General features: G+C 41.2%; 2 long non-coding RNA genes across 5 annotated transcripts in view; one reads left to right on the top strand and one right to left on the bottom strand.

Annotated features, from left to right (window-relative positions):
- LOC117805480 overlaps positions 1-18,941 on the top strand; it is a 73,275-nt gene that overhangs the window by 25,366 nt on the left and 28,968 nt on the right. The window lies entirely within an intron of this gene.
- Positions 17,614-18,301, bottom strand: LOC117805481. 2 transcript variants are annotated; one of them, XR_004629437.1, is made up of 3 exons: positions 18,232-18,301; positions 17,861-18,123; positions 17,614-17,746 (listed from the first exon to the last, which is right to left on the bottom strand). It is a non-coding gene; the product is annotated as an uncharacterized LOC117805481 (long non-coding RNA). The 2 variants fall into 2 exon arrangements; XR_004629436.1 differs by having other exon boundaries at positions 17,867-18,123.

Here is an 18,941-nt window from a genome sequence, read left to right as displayed (position 1 = left end):
ACTAAAAAGACAGCAAGGAACACATCATTTATATTCAAATGTAGAAGAAAACTACTAATTCTTATCCAGGAAGTCAAGTTTTCAAGCCTGTAGGTCGTGTGATGCACCTCCTGGACAGCAGCTTGATGTAAAGGTGTCTGAAGAGAAATTGCTGCAATAGACCGCTGTTTATAAAGTTGTTCCTTCTTTGAAAACAAAGCTGAATTGAGCCACTTAACAATCTTTTATTCTGAAGAACAGAAGTCTAGAAACCTGTCTCCACCCTACAGTTAGAGTTTGATTTAAAGTTACATTACAATTTGCCAAATATGCCAAGAGAGCATCTCATCATGTCCCTGAAGTTGGCCGTCTGTCTACCACACAGGTCACTCTGTTGCCTGATGTTGTTATGCCATCTCTGACGTCTCCTCTGCTGAAGTTATAAACCCTGTGTTGGATTTTCTGCTGATTCCTCCAGCTGTGTGCTCTGACGTCACGCAGATTGTGGGCGACCCCCTGAGACAAACGCTAATGGAAACACTCTCCCTCAATGGCCTCTTGTTGTATCATAGCCTGAAGTTAGACATGATACAGTAGCTTGACCGTGCCTCTTATTTTGTCCCATGACATAAACACAAGCTGCTTTCAAGTCGAGAAGTGATTTAGTGGAGCTGTTAACACCAACGCTTCATGGGATTCTGCCAAAGAGGGGAATGAAATTGATATAATTAAAATGATATGAGCATCAATCAAATAGTGACTTAAGAACTAACGGCTCACTCGTCGCCTCTGTCTCTGCTTGAATATCAGACTGAGAATATATTGTCAGCGTGTGTGTGTGTGTGTGTGTGTGTGTGTGATTTCATCAGATCTGCAGCCATAATCATCTTTGATATATTATGGATTATTTATTCGATTGTTCAGTCCCGGCTGGCTTGGCACAGTTTTAACATGATTTGGCATTTAGACAGAGGAGAGATGCAGAAAGCTAATAATAGATACTGTTATTGGAAATGCACAAACCGAGCGCTGTTTGGTGGCAGCGTTTGGCGAGTTTAATGTGTTTAAAGAGCCTCTTATCCGTGGAAATCATGATGAGAGATCCACATGAGTTTTATTTTTCCTAGAGCAAATATTAAGCCAAGAAATTCTTCAAGTTTTGCATGCTCATAACAAGTTTACTGGTAAATGGATCTACAGGAAAGCAGGTCTTATCTTTCTTCTAGGGTCTGCAGTTTTTAGATTTACCAATGGTCATATCGTACTTTGCACCTCAACCTCCAGCTAACATAAGTAACCAGTATACATTTTTCATTTGCATGTTTGTCAGATGGTTGATTGGTTTATGCAGAAGCTCCTTAAAAATCCTCCTGCAGCTAATTTCAGTCTGAGCTCCATGTTCCTGCTCTTCAAAGCTTTTGTGCCTAATATTTAATTTGTTGCTGCTTATCAAAAGTGTCCCCACTGTAGCCATTCAGCTCCGCTAAATTATGGCTCTGTGCTCCTTCCAAAAGACTGACAGCGCTGACAGCTTGTTGGTTGATCCCTAAAAGACGTCTCTGAGGACCGAGCTTAATTATAACCTCTTTTGATCCACAAACTCTGGCAGAGTCTGGCTCTCGGTGGAGGAAGAGTCATCCGTCTCTCCTGCCCACGGTTTGACTCTCATTTGCAAGGCAGATTTTCTTTCTATGACTTTTGTAGTATTTTCAAATGTGTAAACAGCCCTCAAGAGGTCCTGGACGGGTTATCATAGTAAAAAACTGTTCATAGATATAATGTAAACACCATCTCTTGCTTATACATATATATTCTTTAATAATCCTCCAGCCCAGCAACCTTGAAAATGTTGAAGCGGTTAAGCCTCTGTATTGCTTCTGCAGCCCACCGACTGGGAAAACAGCTTCTACAAGGAGATTTAGATCTAGTTCAGACGCCAACTGTGTGCACAAGTATCTGCAAAAACGACTGAAACATCTAATATGCATGTCAGGCCAGTTATTGGCGGTGTGGTGCATGCACATAAAGACGTTCTTCAACAGAGCGGTGAGTACAAACTAACAAGGAGATGATGGTTAAGACAGCAAATCTACACTTAGCAGAAGAAGTGGAGTTAGCAGAACAAGCACCACTCAGTCAGCTGCATGTGTTTTAATTGTCCGACTTGTCCACAGCTATTTGTTTGGGAATGTGATTGCACACAGAGAAATGTCAACATTTCTGCTGCTTTTTTGATAAAGAAGGTGGCTGAAGGAAGATAAAGAAAGGGTGAGAACGGTGCTAAATTGCGACAACCACTGGATTTGGAAAGTTGCAAAGTTTCCCTCAGATTTCCTCTCTTTCCTGACACTTTTGTGAATACTTCTAAAGACGCTGATACACTTAAACCACTCATGCAAAAGTTTGAGCCACCATTACAGTGATGTATCAGTTTAAGATGAGGATGACGTTATTATTGGTTTCACTGGGTGGAGAAATGAGCAGCACCATCAGAAAGGAGGGGGCACGCTGCTGCTGCTGAGAGTTCTCTTTCCTCCGTCTCAGTCTCAGGTCTTTTTTTAGAGTTTGGGGCCTTTACCTTTCACCGTGCCCCGCCATCTTCCACAGACATGTAAGCAGCAACGATGCATGAAATTGTGAAATCGCTAATGACATTTTCCTTGCATAATGGCGTCCCTCGAAATGGTGCTTACAGCTGCCGGTGCTTTGATTGAGGAGTATAGCGTGTGTGTCTTTTGTGTGTATGACGTGTGTGTGTGTGTGTATGAAGTGTGTGTGAGTGTATGAAGTGTGTGTGTGTTGGAGGGGCATGCCCGAGGACACACGTCCCCCATTTTTCAATCTCTGCAACCCAGACTGCCAAATGTCCTTAATGCAGGTTATAAATTTAATTGGACGGTTAACTATGACCTTTGCAAACGCCACCTTTTGCCATGTCCTTTACTTCTTTTACACTATCTATCCATCTATCCATCTATCCATCTATCCATCTATCCATCTATCCATCTATCCATCTATCCATCTATCCATCTATCCATCTATCCATCTATCCATCCATCTTAATGGTTGTATTAATTACCTGATTCTGATTGGTTGAAACCATATAATGGCAAATAATAGCAGGAACAGGGACAACCTGATCACACACGTCACATCAAATCAACCTGTTGAAAGGAGTGTGTCACATTCCCCCTCTGCCTGTTGACACTGTGGCAGAAAGGTTAGAATACAACTGAATAAAATGGGACGGAAAAGAATGGAACAGAATACATCAAAGAACAACGGAACACATAAAAGGAGAATGGAACACGATAGAATAGAACACTTCTGTTTGGTGAAAACCCCATAACAACTGTGATTCATTCTCAACGTCAGAAGCGATGCTGGAGACAACCTGATCACACGGCATATCAAATCACTCCACAGAGTGCAGTCCAATCACATTCCCCCTCTGCCTGTTCACACTGTGGTAAAAACGTTAGTGTGGTCTCAGGCTGGTCTTAAGAATGGGGAAATAATGACAGTTAGCGTGCACAGATTTGAGAGCAGCCTGAGGAGCTACATCCTGTCCTGCAATCCAGGCAACGGCAGCAGAGCTGGTGAGAACATCTCTAAGCTGCTGCTCTCTACAAAGTCACTGAAACCAGAAGAATAGAGTGCTTGTTGTGTGGAAAAGAGTCAAATGTTGTCAGGATTAATTTATTTGAATTGTAGTATTCTAAGCAATCTAGCATCCCAAAATATCAGATAAAATCCTGACTTCCCAGAAAAACAAAGACAATACTTAAAATGTACTGTCATATCTTACACTTGTGTATTTTGATGTTGTTTAAAAAGATCATATGCTTTCATATTGAGTAACATATCATAGCAAGATGTGGATAAATACAAGCATTAGTCTTCACAACTCTGTTTATACTGAAACTTCTCCCGACCCTAAGCATAGCTAGAAGACATTCAGACCAATATAGGGACCTGTATTGTGTCAGAAATAGTAAATATTTAGTGTCCGACGACAGCGCGTCGTTCTGCCCGGTACAGCATGTTTCTATCAGCGCTCACACACTGTGGTCTTTGTTGATCAAACTGTGTTTTGCGTTAAGAAAGTGAACAAAGACACTAAAGAGCTGCGAAATCAACACCATAAAAAGACAGTGGAATATAAAAGTTTCATTCACTGACAACTTTAAATGCTGCTAATTCAGGCCCAGCACGTGACTGAGTGTGTTTGTGTGTGCCTGATGTGTAGGAGTGTGTAGGAGTGTGTGTGTGTCAGTATTGATTAGTCTCGGTTTATATTTAGCTGCTTTATGTTTGCCGATGAAGCCATACAATGTTGATGCTGTTAAGATAAGAGCAACGTCGTCTCTGCTGATACTCCACCTTTATAACGCAGTCTTAAATTTGAGGCATGGAAGGTGTGTGTGTATATCTGTGTGTGTATATGTAAGTGTGTGTCTCTAGCAGGGAGAATAGCTCTGTTGTTTTGCAGTGTTTTCAGGGTCAGTCTTGGCCTTGCCTCGGGCCATGTCGGCCAAAGCTATCGGACTCAAAGAGGAGCCTCTCTTCACACGAATAATAATTAGGATACTCGGTGCCAGTTCACAAAGAAATGGACCATCTGGGTTCGATCCCTCCAGCCTCACACAGTCCCTCCTGTCCAGTGTGTGTTCGTCTGATGTGCCGCAGACTTTGACCATGTGGCAGAAGTCCTCTTTTTGTAGACAGCATAGCCCGTGTCCGGCTGCAGAGCATTATACTCTGCAGAGAGCCCAACATGAGAGCTGAAGAGGAGGCTGTTTGTCTCTGAAATGAGTAGTCACAGTCCATGTGTGCTCACCAGAGTTATTTCAGTTCCAGATTTAAACATTACTCTGACTAGATTTAATGTAGGTTTAGTTTTCTGAGGTACAGTTCGGACAAAGTCTGTATCCCTGACTTTCTTTAAGAGCCTTTTTCAAACTATACACTAACTTTTGAAGAAATTAACCACACCACAAGTCTACTTTATTGCCCTCTTAACGCTGATTTATACTTCTGCGTCGCCCCTCCACAGCAGGGGCTAACACGGACATGAGCACCACATACTTGAGCGTCAATGCGTCCGTGTCGCGCAGCAAGTCTCCGCCGAAACACTTGAGGGCAGTGTGGTCTCTCTGATAGCCGGTCGCCTGCTTCCGGCCCGCTACGATCTCTGTTTACTTTTCCACAGCGATTCAGAGCGTGTTATGTTAATCTACAGCTGATACATGTTGCTGTTTATCATACAGACATGATTACATGAAGAATAGAGAGGAGGAGATGAAATATATGGCCGATGTGCGGCCGATGAGCGGGGATCCCAGAAATGCTGTTAATGTGGGAAATACAATGCCGCCAAGCCGAACAATTACAGGGCTTGCGGTCCCTGTCGATTCTAAGTGTAGTTACATTTTGGAGGAGGTGCACGTCAGCTACGTGCGTAGGCCTCTGCAGAGGTACAGGAGCTATGCGGACCTCCGGCGTAGGCTACGTCGATTTGACACAGAAGTATAAATCAGCCTTTAGGGAGGTATATTTCAGTGGTTCCAAAAGTTGGGGTGTCGTAAGATGCCTTCCAAGAATCAATAAATATTTAGAATGATTGAAAATTATCTTATCCATGGCAAATACAAAAATATCAGCTTTCTACTCGACTTTGCTGCTACTTTACCCTGGGGAGATGATGCTGCTACTAACCTTTTTAAATACATAGACATGCAGATCTTTGGATTAGTCTGTTAGTTCTTACGTGGTTAACCAACTCTGTGCCAGAGACTTGAGACCTTATGCTGTTCTGTTATTTTTGGGGTCATGGATTAAAAAGTTTTTGGAAACCGCTGGTATATTTTACCTCAGCCAAGCACCGAGCCCACAGTTTGATTACCTCACATACCGGAAACTCCTATTCACCCAATTTCTGCCACCTGTCTTGAGATCTTGAAGACTTCACAGGCCAGTTGGAACACAAAATGTCCCTTGCTGATGATGTTGGTGCACTTTTAAAGAGCTATTCCAATTCAGGGCTTCTCACTGATCAAATTAAATACTCAACATGGAGTAAAAGCAGTATCACCACATGCACAAATATTTGGTTTGAACTGCGTGTGTGAACACAAGAAGCTTCTGTATTCACCCTGACACAATCCAGTATTATTCCTGCAACCTCAGAGTAAATTTTCAGCATAGTTGGGGTATGCTGATGTGAGCATCCAGGTGGAATTTATTCTAAAAAAGGTAACACAGGCGAGTAGATCAAAAGAACAAAATAAAAGTGGGACACACATCCACACATGGAGTATTGGTGCTGGAAAGAGACAACAAGAGTCGACACAACTTACAAATGAAATTCCCCATGTTTACAACGTCTTAGTCACCTGATAGGTAATGTACGATGATGCGTACAATCATAGTGATTGATCTAAAATAATAAACGTAATGACGCAGGGTTCTTCTCCACTTACAGCAGATTGCTTCAAAGTCAAAGTGGACAAAGACAGAGAAACACGAGTTGTTGCCCACTATGCTCTATCCTTGATTCACACAGTTTGTTGTGCATTTTGTACCTTCCTACCGTCCGAGCGCTGATTGAGTTCTATGAATGTTTCTACCAAAAAGAAACTCTGCCATTGAACAGATTCATCATTCAAGATACTAAAGAAGCAATAATTCCAGTTTCACATTCTTGGAAATGAATTCTTCACATTTTACCAAGAGTTCTGGGTCGTTGCTTCTTGATTTGATTCATGCTTCATTTACCTTTCAGTGTCCTTTTGACCCCGCTCCTCAGAACATTTAAATATGGACTGATCTGTGAAAAGTGCATCCTCTCCTGCAGCTGCACAGTGTTGATGTTGGCATTAAACACACAGATCCTAAAAGTCTTCTGTAGTAGCAGTTTAAAATGTGTTTTCCTCCCTTAATGCCAAACTTAAAATGGCAAAGCTATAAATCAGATCCTCTGAATATGTCAGAGTCAAAAAGTTGAATCAGAAGCGGAAGGTGTGAAGTCATTTTAAAGATAATGTCGGCTTTCCACCGAGGAGCTGCTGCTCATCTTCTGCGGTTAGATAAATTCAGTGTGCCTTCTCTCACCTTGTCAAGCTGCCTGCTGGCACCAGGACCAATAAATTAGCAGAGTCTAAGCCTGTCTTCTGTATTCCTGCCATGCGTCTCCTCATTTAGTTCCCCTAAAGAGAATCCCCTGCTGAAATTCTCGACCCACCCTCTCCGAGAGGTCTCCACCGCAGACGCTGGATTTGAAATATTAAACTGTATCCAAGCCTCATTCATATTCATATATGGACATTACATTCCTCATTAAGGAGCAGTCATTTATCAGCGTTCAGCTTAAGATCTAGATCCACCTTACACTGTGATTTCACCGTAACACAGAGCAACACACCGGAGATCCGTCACAGTACACTCTGCATAATCTCTTTAATTTTGCAATCATGCTCAGCCATACTCGCTCTGCAGCCAATGCAAGCAGAACAGATTGAAACAACACATTTATATAAAATATAAATTTCTCTGTGACCTGACCTTTTAATAAAGATTCTAGATGCTGTGAAATCTGAGGGAGGAGAGAGGGTGTGAATATTCATAGATGTGACATGCAACAGGATGCAGGATTTTTTCATTTCTCTCGTCAACTATACGTCTGTTTGAAGTGGTGGGTGTTCCTCACCACTTACACTTGTCACAAGGAGATTTGAACATATGATTACCTATGAATATGGTCTTGAATATGTCTTTCATTTTGTTGTGAAGATGCAACATGTGCAGCGTCAGTCTGATGTTTTGGGTCTGACAGTAATAGCTTTGCTTTTAGCGATAAACGACCACCTTTTTGTGCTGCCTCGTTTACAGTCCAATCAGCTACTAGCGAAGCCACCGTGTATGCAGATCAAAATATCCAGATACTTATAATCATCCTGCAAAATAAACAACATAATTTCTTGATTGATTACATCCCAGAGTAACCTATAAGCTTAGCTGTGTCTGTTGAGTCTCAGTTTCACTGTTAACAAGTTACACAGAGGCTTCACTCTGGCTTACCTCAGCGACACAACCCTTCAAAGAAATGGATCGTCTTGTGATTAACCTTAAATTGATAGGTCTTACAATTTCAAGGACAGATTGATCATTTCTGATGCATTCAAGGGAGTCAGGGAATCTCAATGCTTGCTTTTACAGCACAGCATGAAGTAGGTTTGTCCCCGGATGAATGGATGGATAAATTGTTGTCAGATTACTGCCTATGAGAGCCAGGGCATCATTACAGCCGATTGCATTTCTCCATACGTAATATATTTCCTGCACACACCAAGATTTGCTTTTATTTCAACATTGCATTGATGCAAATGCTTCCTTTCTTTCTCTCTCTTTTTTTTGTCATTAATGTTGAGAGAGGCCAGCATACTCAGTATCTCTCCGTATCAGCTCAGCTCACTTGAAGCCTCGACCAGGGTGATGCCATGAAACAAGAACATTCACAAACAAGTTGGCTCATGTATTGGAGTTAAAATATCATTCATTTAGCTCATGCTTGGCTTTATTTCTCCTTTTCTGAAGTATTAGAGAAAGTAGGGACTAGAAAAACCTGCCTTGCAAAGTGCAGAGACCTTCTGAGCTTGGCTGCAGAGTTATCTCAGGTCAAGGGAAGGAAATGAAATAAGAGGGAAACGCAGAGAGAGGATGACAGCAGACCATTAAATAGCCTATGCATTTAAAACTGCTTGGACTGCAGGAAATTGAAGAAATCTCTCCACAATCCAACCGCTGAGGGACCTCCGTTAGAAATGTGACCTGGCCATGGCCGAACACGGTGTGGAAATTATTTTGTTGCACTGTTTGTTATCGCTCTCTCAGGACGGTGCAGAGCTTTGAAGCCAGCTGACTGTTAGAAACTTCAGTTCTCTGACAAAGCAGGGAACAAAGAAAGCTGCTACAGTAAAGGTTATGAGCAGTAAATGACATAGAAGTTAGAGGGTTGAAACCCTGCTGCAGGCTGAAAGGAAGATGTTCTCTGCTGAAGCACTGTGGAGCAAGACAGTTTAACTCAAAGTGTAGCAGTGGAACTGAAGACGAGTGTGTGAGCAACTCCCCGCTGTGGAAGCCAAGCTGTAAAAGAGCATATATTAACAGTTAACCTTCCTCTGATAAATAAATATTAGAAAAGATCATTCTCTGAGAACATCTGCTGCCAAAAGCTGCAGTCTGTTAACTTGGCAAATGGAGATGAAAATATTTGAATTCATCTTTCTGGGGTGGTGACGACCTCTCTGCAGGCCGGGGTCTCTGATTGATGGAGGCTGCTGGTGCCTGGACCAGTCATCCAGTGGATAAAACTGGATCAATGTGACAGTGATGGTGTTTTATGGCGCCAATAAGCAGCTCCCTGCATCTCTCCGTGCCATAAATGTCGACACTCAGAGGCTGGGTAATGGACTGGGCTGGTACTTGTAAAGCCAGAACACGCTCGCTCTTAAGAAATGGGATTCTAGTGTCTCTCTCTGCTTAGGGACGAGTGGGATTCGACTATTTTGCTGCTTTTTGTGATTCTACATGGCGAGAATGGATTCCACATGCTGACCTAAAAACATAGCTATTTTCACTTCCTGCTACATCTCTCAGATACATTATAAATAATGGATGCATTTATATCTTGCTAGACTATTTCCATCTCCCATGGGCTTTAAGTGTGCATGCTGGTGTGTAGGATGTGAGTGTGTGTGTGAAGGGCTTTTCTGATGTACAGTTAAAAAACTCTCCAAATTAACATTGCTCTTCTGTTCTGTGATGTAAAGGTACATTAGCACTCCACGGTGAAGTGGACCAGTGAATTACTGAGCAACTACTTTTGAGATTTAACAGTACAGCATTGACAAGCACACCCTGTAAGTCTGTTGGAATAGAGTGATTGGAGGATGGAGGGATTTCTTGTGTCTCACATATAAGACTTAAAGGCTGATAGATTTTTATGGCTCTCTGCAAAACAAATTGCCTATCAGGCCAATAAATACGACATAAAAGACAGCGGAATAGCAAAGTGTAATGGACAATAAATGCATCAATTTAAAGAACGAATGTTTCTGTTATTTTAGAGATCTGAAACCAGTTTTGGAGGAGCTCTGACATTTAATAACTCAAATTCAGTCTTTGCATATTGATGTCAGTGCTTCTGGATCTACATTTATTTATCATCTAATGTTTTGCTCATGAAAATGAAAACAAAAAGAGGGAGCTGTTTGTTATTATTCAGCTGATACATTTAGTATTTCATTCATTTCACTCTCTTTTAACGCAGCCAGAGTTTGTAACTCTCTTGGATAAACTGACATAGAAAAATACAGACACAGAAACGTTAACAAAAGAACCTGAAAGAAAGAAACATCTCGACACTGACCTGATCGCTCAGAGGGGATCTAACCGACTACATCTATATTTCCTGATCTGTCCCTCCACAGTATTTATGGATTAAGCTTCTACAAGCACAACTGAATCACTCAAATCTATTTCCAGGGTGTTTGTTGTTGAAGGAGTACTTTCTCTTTCTGTTCAACCATCAATACACCAGGGCCACAGAGTAGAAAGGAAACTCAACCCTGCAAAAGGGGGAGATTGTGGGTTAAAACATTTCTCCTCCTTATGAGAAATGTCTTGTTACCCTGAGAGCTGCAGCGGACTATTCCCCCATTACCATCCAACAGTGTTTGGAGATTAAATATTCTCTTTGTATGAAAGAGAGAACTTCAAATGTTTAGAGCTTTATGGACACTGCTCTGGAACGTTGTAGCTTCTCAGGCTGCTTTTTATGTTGGATGTTTGATTAAGAATTAAATATATACATTTGCACATGCACACAGAATCCCTTAATGTATCACTCTCCTCATTAGCTGCGCTTTTCTTCTCTCTGTTTCCCTTTGTGATTTGTCCATCTATGACTTAGCAGAGTGTGCCCAGCAGATGTCAGGAGGTATTGGTGGTGTCAGAAGACCTTGATCTCAGAGCTTATGTTTGCTGCAGAGAAAACAGAGCACGGGGGCTCTGGGGAAATAACATGGCATCAACAAATCCCACGTAATGTCAATAGTTCCTCAGCACTTCATTCATTCATGTGCCGGCTGCAGAGATCGCTGCAAAGCTGGGAAACCGACACCTGTCAAAACATCCTGACAACGTAATGGAAGTAGCCAGTATGTTACCTTGCACAGCAATAATTAGAGCCTGCTCTGATGGAGGCAGTGAGCAGGCTGTCAGGTGATGTTACAGAGACTTTGGTTTAAAGAGCTGGTTATGTTCCAGAGTGTGCAAACTGACCAGGTCTACAGCCACGCTGGATGTGATAAAGTGATGCAGTCATACTAACTGTGCAAACTGTGCAGCTGGTATTTATTAATGTCACTCTGCTTCATCCTGCATGCAAACTTCAAGCAGATGTGGAGGACAGATGTTGCAGTCACTCATCAATCGACTCTCTCACATTCACTGGTGTTATTGTCATATTCAAATTAATTGGCATATTAAAATACAAGCTGTTTTAAGTAGGCTGCTGAAAAGGGCAAATGTGCTGCATGGCTAAAGCGGTGCTGCAGGGGACGATGGGTTGCTGCAAATACATCAAAGCTGCAGAGTAAATTTAAAAAACACAAACCCAGAAGAAGAATTAAACCTGAAGGTGTGAATACATTTGATTCCTCAAATGGCTCCAGCCCTGTAGGGGGCAGCACTACTTTGAGCTGGATTTTGGACATGCACTCAGCACTTTGCTGAGTTCTGTCCTGGGTTTGTTGGCTTTGATTTTGCATTATTTATTTACTTGCAATAACTTGTTTTCACTCTCTTGCAGAACGTGTTGTTGCATTTGTGTTGGATTCTGTCTTTTTTTTTTCATTTTTGCATGATTTATTTCTGAAGGGAAGTCATGTAGGTCAATCTAGAGGTTGGGAATGTGTTGACTAAGGCAAAAGAAACGTTGTACTTCTCTTTCGTGGAATGATATGGCGAATGCATTTGATTTTATTTTGCTATAGGAATCCTGGGTCGATATACAAGAGGTGTAATGAATACAGCTCTAGTAGTGCAGCGTTGAAAAGTCTACCCCCCTGAAGGCCGACCAGGAACACCTGAAGAACAAAAACAACACAATATACACACTCATTATCAGAAAGAGATGTAGGAAATATCACAGGCTCAGAGGGGAAAACATACTTATTAATGCAACACCAACTCACGGATAAGGGAAGTAGAGTATTTTCTGTCGAAGAAGTCAGTGGAAAACAACACCATAACAAAAGTTAGCAGTGCAACATGTTCAAAGATTTAATTCCCACCCTCAGGGAGCCCGCGTGGACATCACGCTGTTTTTCCTAGCCTGCTCGGTTGAATTTTTAAACTCTTCTGCCCATCATCAAATTTCCAAACGGGGGTCACACTATGAGTCCATCTCAGTTCAAGCTGATGGTGAGTTTTAGCAAATACTGGGTGGATACCTGTGAGTTTGGAACCAAAATCATGTTCCACTCCAACTGAAGTAAAGTAACTTTGGTGATTGTCTGTTTGTTTATCTGGTGCCGTCATCAGATCAGTATTTCAGCTTGTGCATCACTGTTTGAAGATGATACTTCACCAGGAAGCTAATATGCCATACTAAAATTGTGGACATCATTATAGAAATAATAAACACTGCCTTTTGAACAATTTCTGTAAATGTCCGGACATCCTACCTCGAAACATTCCAGAGTTTTTTATTCTCACTTGTCCCTCTCAGTGTCAAGGTTCACCTGTCAGTTAAGAGAGGGGATGGGAGGTGTCTCAGGAGGCTGGGCATGACTTTAAATGGACACTGCAGCTGTCACTGTGAATGGTTTACAACGAACCCAAGATGGCGGGCGATGCAGAGTCGGACACTATGATTGCATATTTTTGCCGTCACATTAATGCAGCATCTAAAAGGACATATTCGTATCAACAGGAGAGCAGAAAACAGTATGAAGCAGCTCCATGCACAAAGATAACACTGGTTTTGTACCACTTATATGATATCAATGTAATTTTCCTGATTTGTACCTGAAGCCTCTGCACATCAGCTCACCCTGACTTCTTGAGGAAATCATACCAGAGACTATAAGGAGGAATCACGCATTCCCATTCAAACATGCAGGTTGCTTGTCAAATTCCATGAAATTTTCAGGACTTCAGAGTGACTATGAGTACAGGTAGAGAGTCAGACACTTGGATTTGTTGCTCCACTAAAGAGAATGGCAAACCTGAAAGAATTATTTAGTTTGTGTGAATGTTGGTGCATAAAAAATGTATGCCTTGAGTCATTTAGATGAGGCTGTAATTACAGATTTATTCACAGCACATTTGTTAACCTGTCTCTGCAGAAATGAAAAGTCTTAATCCTCCTTGTTTTCTCTGTTGATGAACATGAGTGTTGTCTTCCTCCTTCATTTTAAAGTTATCTGTAATGCTCTGCTTCTTTTCCTCCGTTCTAAAAGAAGAATATTTCCTTGGGTTGAAATCTTAGACTGCATCTATTATTCATCCCCTGGCCTGCTTCTGGTCAGACATGGCTAAAGTACAACACTCTACATTTTGTAGTGAACTCTTTACTTCCTGGTTATTAGAGGGGGAACTGCCAACTATCGACCGCTTTCGTGCTGCTCGCTTCTCTCTGTGGAATACAAGCTCAAAGACCAAACAGAAAATGTGGCTACACGTCTCATCAAGAAAGTAAAAGCAGACTTTGAAAAGAATCAGATGTCTGATGCTGTTTGTGTTCCTCACTTTAACTAATGATAGCGGGTGCTGGGACCTCTGCACAGACTGCTCCCAGAGAGGATTTGGACGCACTTCACAGCACACTTCAGAGCCTGCCTCACTTCATCAAAGGAACTCATAGCCGTGGCAGATTATTCCCTATTATTTTTCAAAGAGGAAACTAAGTCAGTTTCAGGTTGTACAGTCCTGTTTGTTAGTCCAAGCGCTCAGTGATCACTTCAATTTTTGTGAGACAAGTCTGCTCCTGTCCTCTTAATTGCACTGAGTCTGCACTGCAAAGTAATGAGAAGAAATACACAGGTTTGCTGATTTAGAGAGCTGTGTTATCTGCAGATATCACATTCACTGTTATTTGAGGATATTATCTACCCCAACAACAATGATTTGTGGTTGGGGAAAGAAAAAGGGGTGCTAGTGTCTTTAATGCATCCCCCAAAGTAACACTTTGTCTGTTTTACACCTCGTCTAGTGCAACTTTATTTCTATGTTCTAGATCAAATTACTGCAAAACCACACAATGCTATGAAATGTCATCTGTGCTTGTTTACATCTGGGTAGTGGAGCATTTTTAGACATTAAACAGAGCTGCAGCCATGGCTAATGGCGGGTGGCTGCATTAAACACAACACCATATTTGTGGTGGCTAACTGTTGCTAGCATGTTAGTAATGCTTGATTACTTCAGGCTGACAGTACCTTGAGCGTTCTGTGGCTCCTCTTCCCGCTGCGCTGCTTCCTTCTGTGACAGAGCCCCAAGTCCGCGTTTAGACTGACCACAGGAGAACAACTGTCCGCCTCAGGGTGAACCAGCAGAGCTAATGTGGCTGATGAGAGCTGACTCATCGAGACTTTGACTCTGGGCTGTGTCTGCTGGTCTTTTATGACACAGCATTGTCTTTTCTCTCTGAAATCATGGATGTGTTTCTCTTACTAGAGTCCGAGATTGTGTTTCAGCTTCTCTCTGGCAACCAAGGCTCTCGGCCTAGGTATTTGCTAAAGGGATTATAAGCTGTTGAATGCTGACCAAATATTTTTACAGATATTACTGATTTTGCCTACAGATCAGGAAACACATCCAGCAGATAAATCTGGCTTTTAACCAGATGCTCCACTTTGTTTGCCAGCTGACTGTTAACTGTGTCTGTTTAGTGTAAACAGTAATGTTCAGTCTGTTAATCCATCAAGTTTTGTCTGAAAATTGTGATAGAGACTTCAACACTTCACAAAGTCTTTTCTCTGACAGACACGCCTCCTTATCGAATACCTCTCACTGATTGGACGATGCAGCGGCTCAGACTTCTCTGAAACTTAACATCAGCTGAGTTTAATAATAGAGAAAAGACAGACCTTAAAACAGTCACTAAGGGTGCCCTGAAACAGACCTTAAAACAGTCACTAAGGGTGCCCTGAAACAGACCTTAAAACAGTCACTAAGGGTGCCCTGAAACAGATCATAAACATATGTCGGTTTCTAAACAATCTGTGTGTGATTAGCTGAAATTACTGATTGTTGTCATAGAGTCTAATATGATAGATAGAATATATATTAATGATCAGTTATTCCTCCTGGTAATTTCCCCGTTTGTTCTGGTTTTCTTCATGAAGAGAAGTCTGACAGTAAAGTTTGTCTGTTAGTAAAAACACTTGTTATATTTCCTGTCAGGTTAATAAAGGTTAATCTAAGGCTATACATTAATGACCACGGGGTTTGAAAGAGCATTTAATAATGAAGCATTTTACCGGTGAATCGATCCATAATGCTTTTGGACAGAATAAACAGAGAGCAGATTCACTTCATGTGCAGGTGTTTGTTAAACAGGTAAAGCAAAAAGACAGAGCTCTGTTACTGTTTATATCTATCAGAGTTATTACCGTGAACATGTGTACAGACACAAACAGCTGTTAGAGCCTTCATAGAGGCTTCAACACTTAAGTATGTTCGCCCCTGCTACAGTAGGTGGTGATATGCCTTCCTTCAGCCAGTTAATGGTGCTTCCTCCAGTTGAACCTGGAGCAATCACCAAAACAATCAACAAGTTAGCTAGAGGCTAACTGTGAACAGTGAAAATATGGACAACTTTACAGCTCTGAACCTTTACGTATTCTTCGCTTTACTTTTGGTACAAATCACATGCTAGCTTTTTCTCAAGTTATGCATTTACCAGTTTTGTTTATAACCCGTCTTTCTTCTACTCATACATACTGTGTGACCTCCAGGTCAGAGCCCAGTGTGCAAACTAAGGTGATAGCATGCAAGAACCAATCAAACCCTATAAATGTATCATCCAGATACGCAATTCCAACATAAAAAAATTAGATTTTCCAGTGCGTTTCTTTTTTAGACTCACATGTTCACATGAATTGTAAAAGTCCAGTTTCAGTCTGACTAATGGAATAAATCCATTTATTTTTGAACATCATGTCAATGCACTGACCATGAGAGGTTTAGTTAATGACCCAATATTGATAATTTAAAATAAAACTTGAGTTACTCAAGCTGAAATAAATAGGAAAAATAACTGAGGGCCCCTTTATACATATTTAGAAGGTAAGCAAGCTTTATTAACCTTGTTCGTTAAAACTTTTGTTATGTAAGTGACTTGGGTATTGATTTTTTCCTTCTGGTCTTGCATTGCACTCTGTTCTTTAGTGTCATCTTTTATAGTTTATATATGAATTTTGACGTTTCCATCAGTAAAAATGTTCTTCATTAGTAGTTTTTTGGGTTATGTCCACACTTGGCTACAGTAACGATAAGAAATGATGCAGCATCTGTAATTTTATTGTTAATGATAATATATTACTGGAGCCTGTGATTGAAATCTGTACATTAGACGTACCGAGATGAGGTAACTTCTTTGTTTTTAGATTTCTGACGTCTTATTTAATTTGTGGACGCCGTGAATCCTGTGACTCACTGACTGACAGACATAATCAGATTACAGAGAGGAGATCTTTGCTTGGCGCTCCTCCTCTGTGGATATAATCAATTTAGAAAAGCATTTCCATTCCCTGAATATTGATTGAAGCGTCCCACTTTGGGTCTACATTCATGTTTGCTTAAATTCAGCAATCTTCTAATCCATAGTAATTGAATGGAGCTGTGTAACAAGGCTCCACACATGGGATCCTCCTGATTTTATCTCCGTTTTCTGACTTGGAGATAAATACGAGAACGACGCTGATGGAAAAATTCTTCATGCATGAGATGTTTGCTTTTTGAAATGACTTCTGGGCCAAGAAAGGCGCTGGGCATCAACTCTGCATTCATCTACTCGTCTGATTCATAGAGGAGATGTTTTTCATCAAGCCTCAGTCGTTTTTATTTTCAGGGTTTTTTAAAGACTCTCTGGTGATTTGAGAGTCTCTAATCTCTGACCTCAAGCTTACACAACAGAGATGGTCCACCAGTGCCTACATTTCAAAGTGTTTGTATTGAGATGTCATTCTTTCAATGTTTATAAATGCTTTTTATCTCTAGAGTCTGCACAATTTAAATCTACTGTGAGGAGAAACAGGAGGTTATGAAACAGACCGACATTAATATTGAAGCCTCTTTATGACGTACAAAAGCAAACGAGACCATTAGCGACAAGATTGACTATTTTATAGTTATTTAAAAGGTCTAAAACTGCTTGTTCATGGTGGTAGGTGTCTGTTGAATCTTTGCCTGTATTCATAGCAAAGATCTCTGATAAATGTTAAAAAAAAGCAGGATGAGATTCTTTGTTAGAAACAGAACTTACACCAGACTTCCATCAGATTTGTGTCCGGTCCATCTCTGATTTACTGAAGATTTACTCCTCTCAGGCTGGGGTCTTTGAAACCCCTAATTTCAGCTTCTTTCCGAAACGCTTAATTTTCGCTGCTGTCTCTTTAAGGGCCCCCAAGCATTCCAGAACACAACAATCTGGAAGCATCTTGCACTGTTGCCATGCAACAAAGTTGTGTTCCTGTATCTGAAATGAAAAATTTGAGAGTCACCAATTAGTGATGTCTTGATTTGAGAAATCACGTGTTGATTATACTGAATTCTTGTGTGATTTTTGGACAACCAGATTATTCAAACACACCTTTACCTCACAATTTGAGACTTTTTCCTTAAACAGTCTGCAGACTGAGTTCAAACTGCAAAACGTAGTGAGACTGAATGTTGTTTAAGCCTCAGAGAAATCTCTTGAGTCTATGCTTTTATATGCAGATGCTTTATTGTAGGTCATGTGTCTCATATCTCCTGAATGAGGCTGAATGTTTGTCCTTGTACCTGCCGCTGCTGTTATTCTTGCTCAGGCACCCTTTGAAAAACAATTCTCCTCTCTCTGGGGGGCTGACCTGGCTATAAAAGGGTTAAATAAATAAAGGATAATGAAATGAAAAATTAATAAACCTTTTTCCCCTTCCCATTAAATCTGCCTTTTGAGATGAGGCATGCTGTTCTTCTTACATGCATGTCCTCGGCTACGCTTCAGTGTGGCCCTCGCTGGAAATCTGGGCTGCATTCACAAACCTTATGGCCACGGTACATGTGGTTGCCATGGAAATTGCAACACTCAAAGGTTGCAAAGAAGCCTTTGTTTTATTAAATGGCTGCGAGGAATGACAAAACGCACGTGGGCGTCTGGCATGAAGGATGTTCGATCACAGTTTGATTTATTCACAGCGGCTCCTGTTGAGACGATTCTTTTTTTAATGGAGACAAATTGCTCAGAACGAGGTTGTTGTGTATTCCCTCCCCAGAGTGTGTCCTGTTCACGGACACAGCCGTGGCTTTCATTACCTCTGAATCCTGCAATATTAGATAAATTCATGAAAAAAAACGAGGCTTCCTGCCCGCAGTGTTTAGTGTGGCTGAAAACCTTGAGTCGTGTGTGCAACAGTAAAACCTCAACCGTTTGTCTGAGCCTGTCAATAACTCTTTTGTCTTCCTCGCTGAATAAAGAGAAAGAAAATGCTTTTGTTCTGCAGCTCTGCGTTTGCATTCATGTTATCTACATTGTGGCAGAAAAAGGCGTCTGAACACAGTCCTTGTGTGAAAAATAGCAGCCGGCTATGAAGTCTTTGTTAGTTGTCAATTGATGCTTAAAAGAGTCTCCTTTGCTGCAGCTTGAGATGAGGTAAGGCCGGAGAATAAACTCTCAGCCACAGAAAAGACAA

This window comes from Notolabrus celidotus, chromosome 21 (assembly GCF_009762535.1).
Source record: "Notolabrus celidotus isolate fNotCel1 chromosome 21, fNotCel1.pri, whole genome shotgun sequence".
NCBI classification, from domain to species: Eukaryota; Metazoa; Chordata; class Actinopteri; order Labriformes; family Labridae; genus Notolabrus; species Notolabrus celidotus.
Note: the sequence above shows the minus strand (reverse complement) of the source record. Positions and strands in the feature narration are given on the sequence as shown.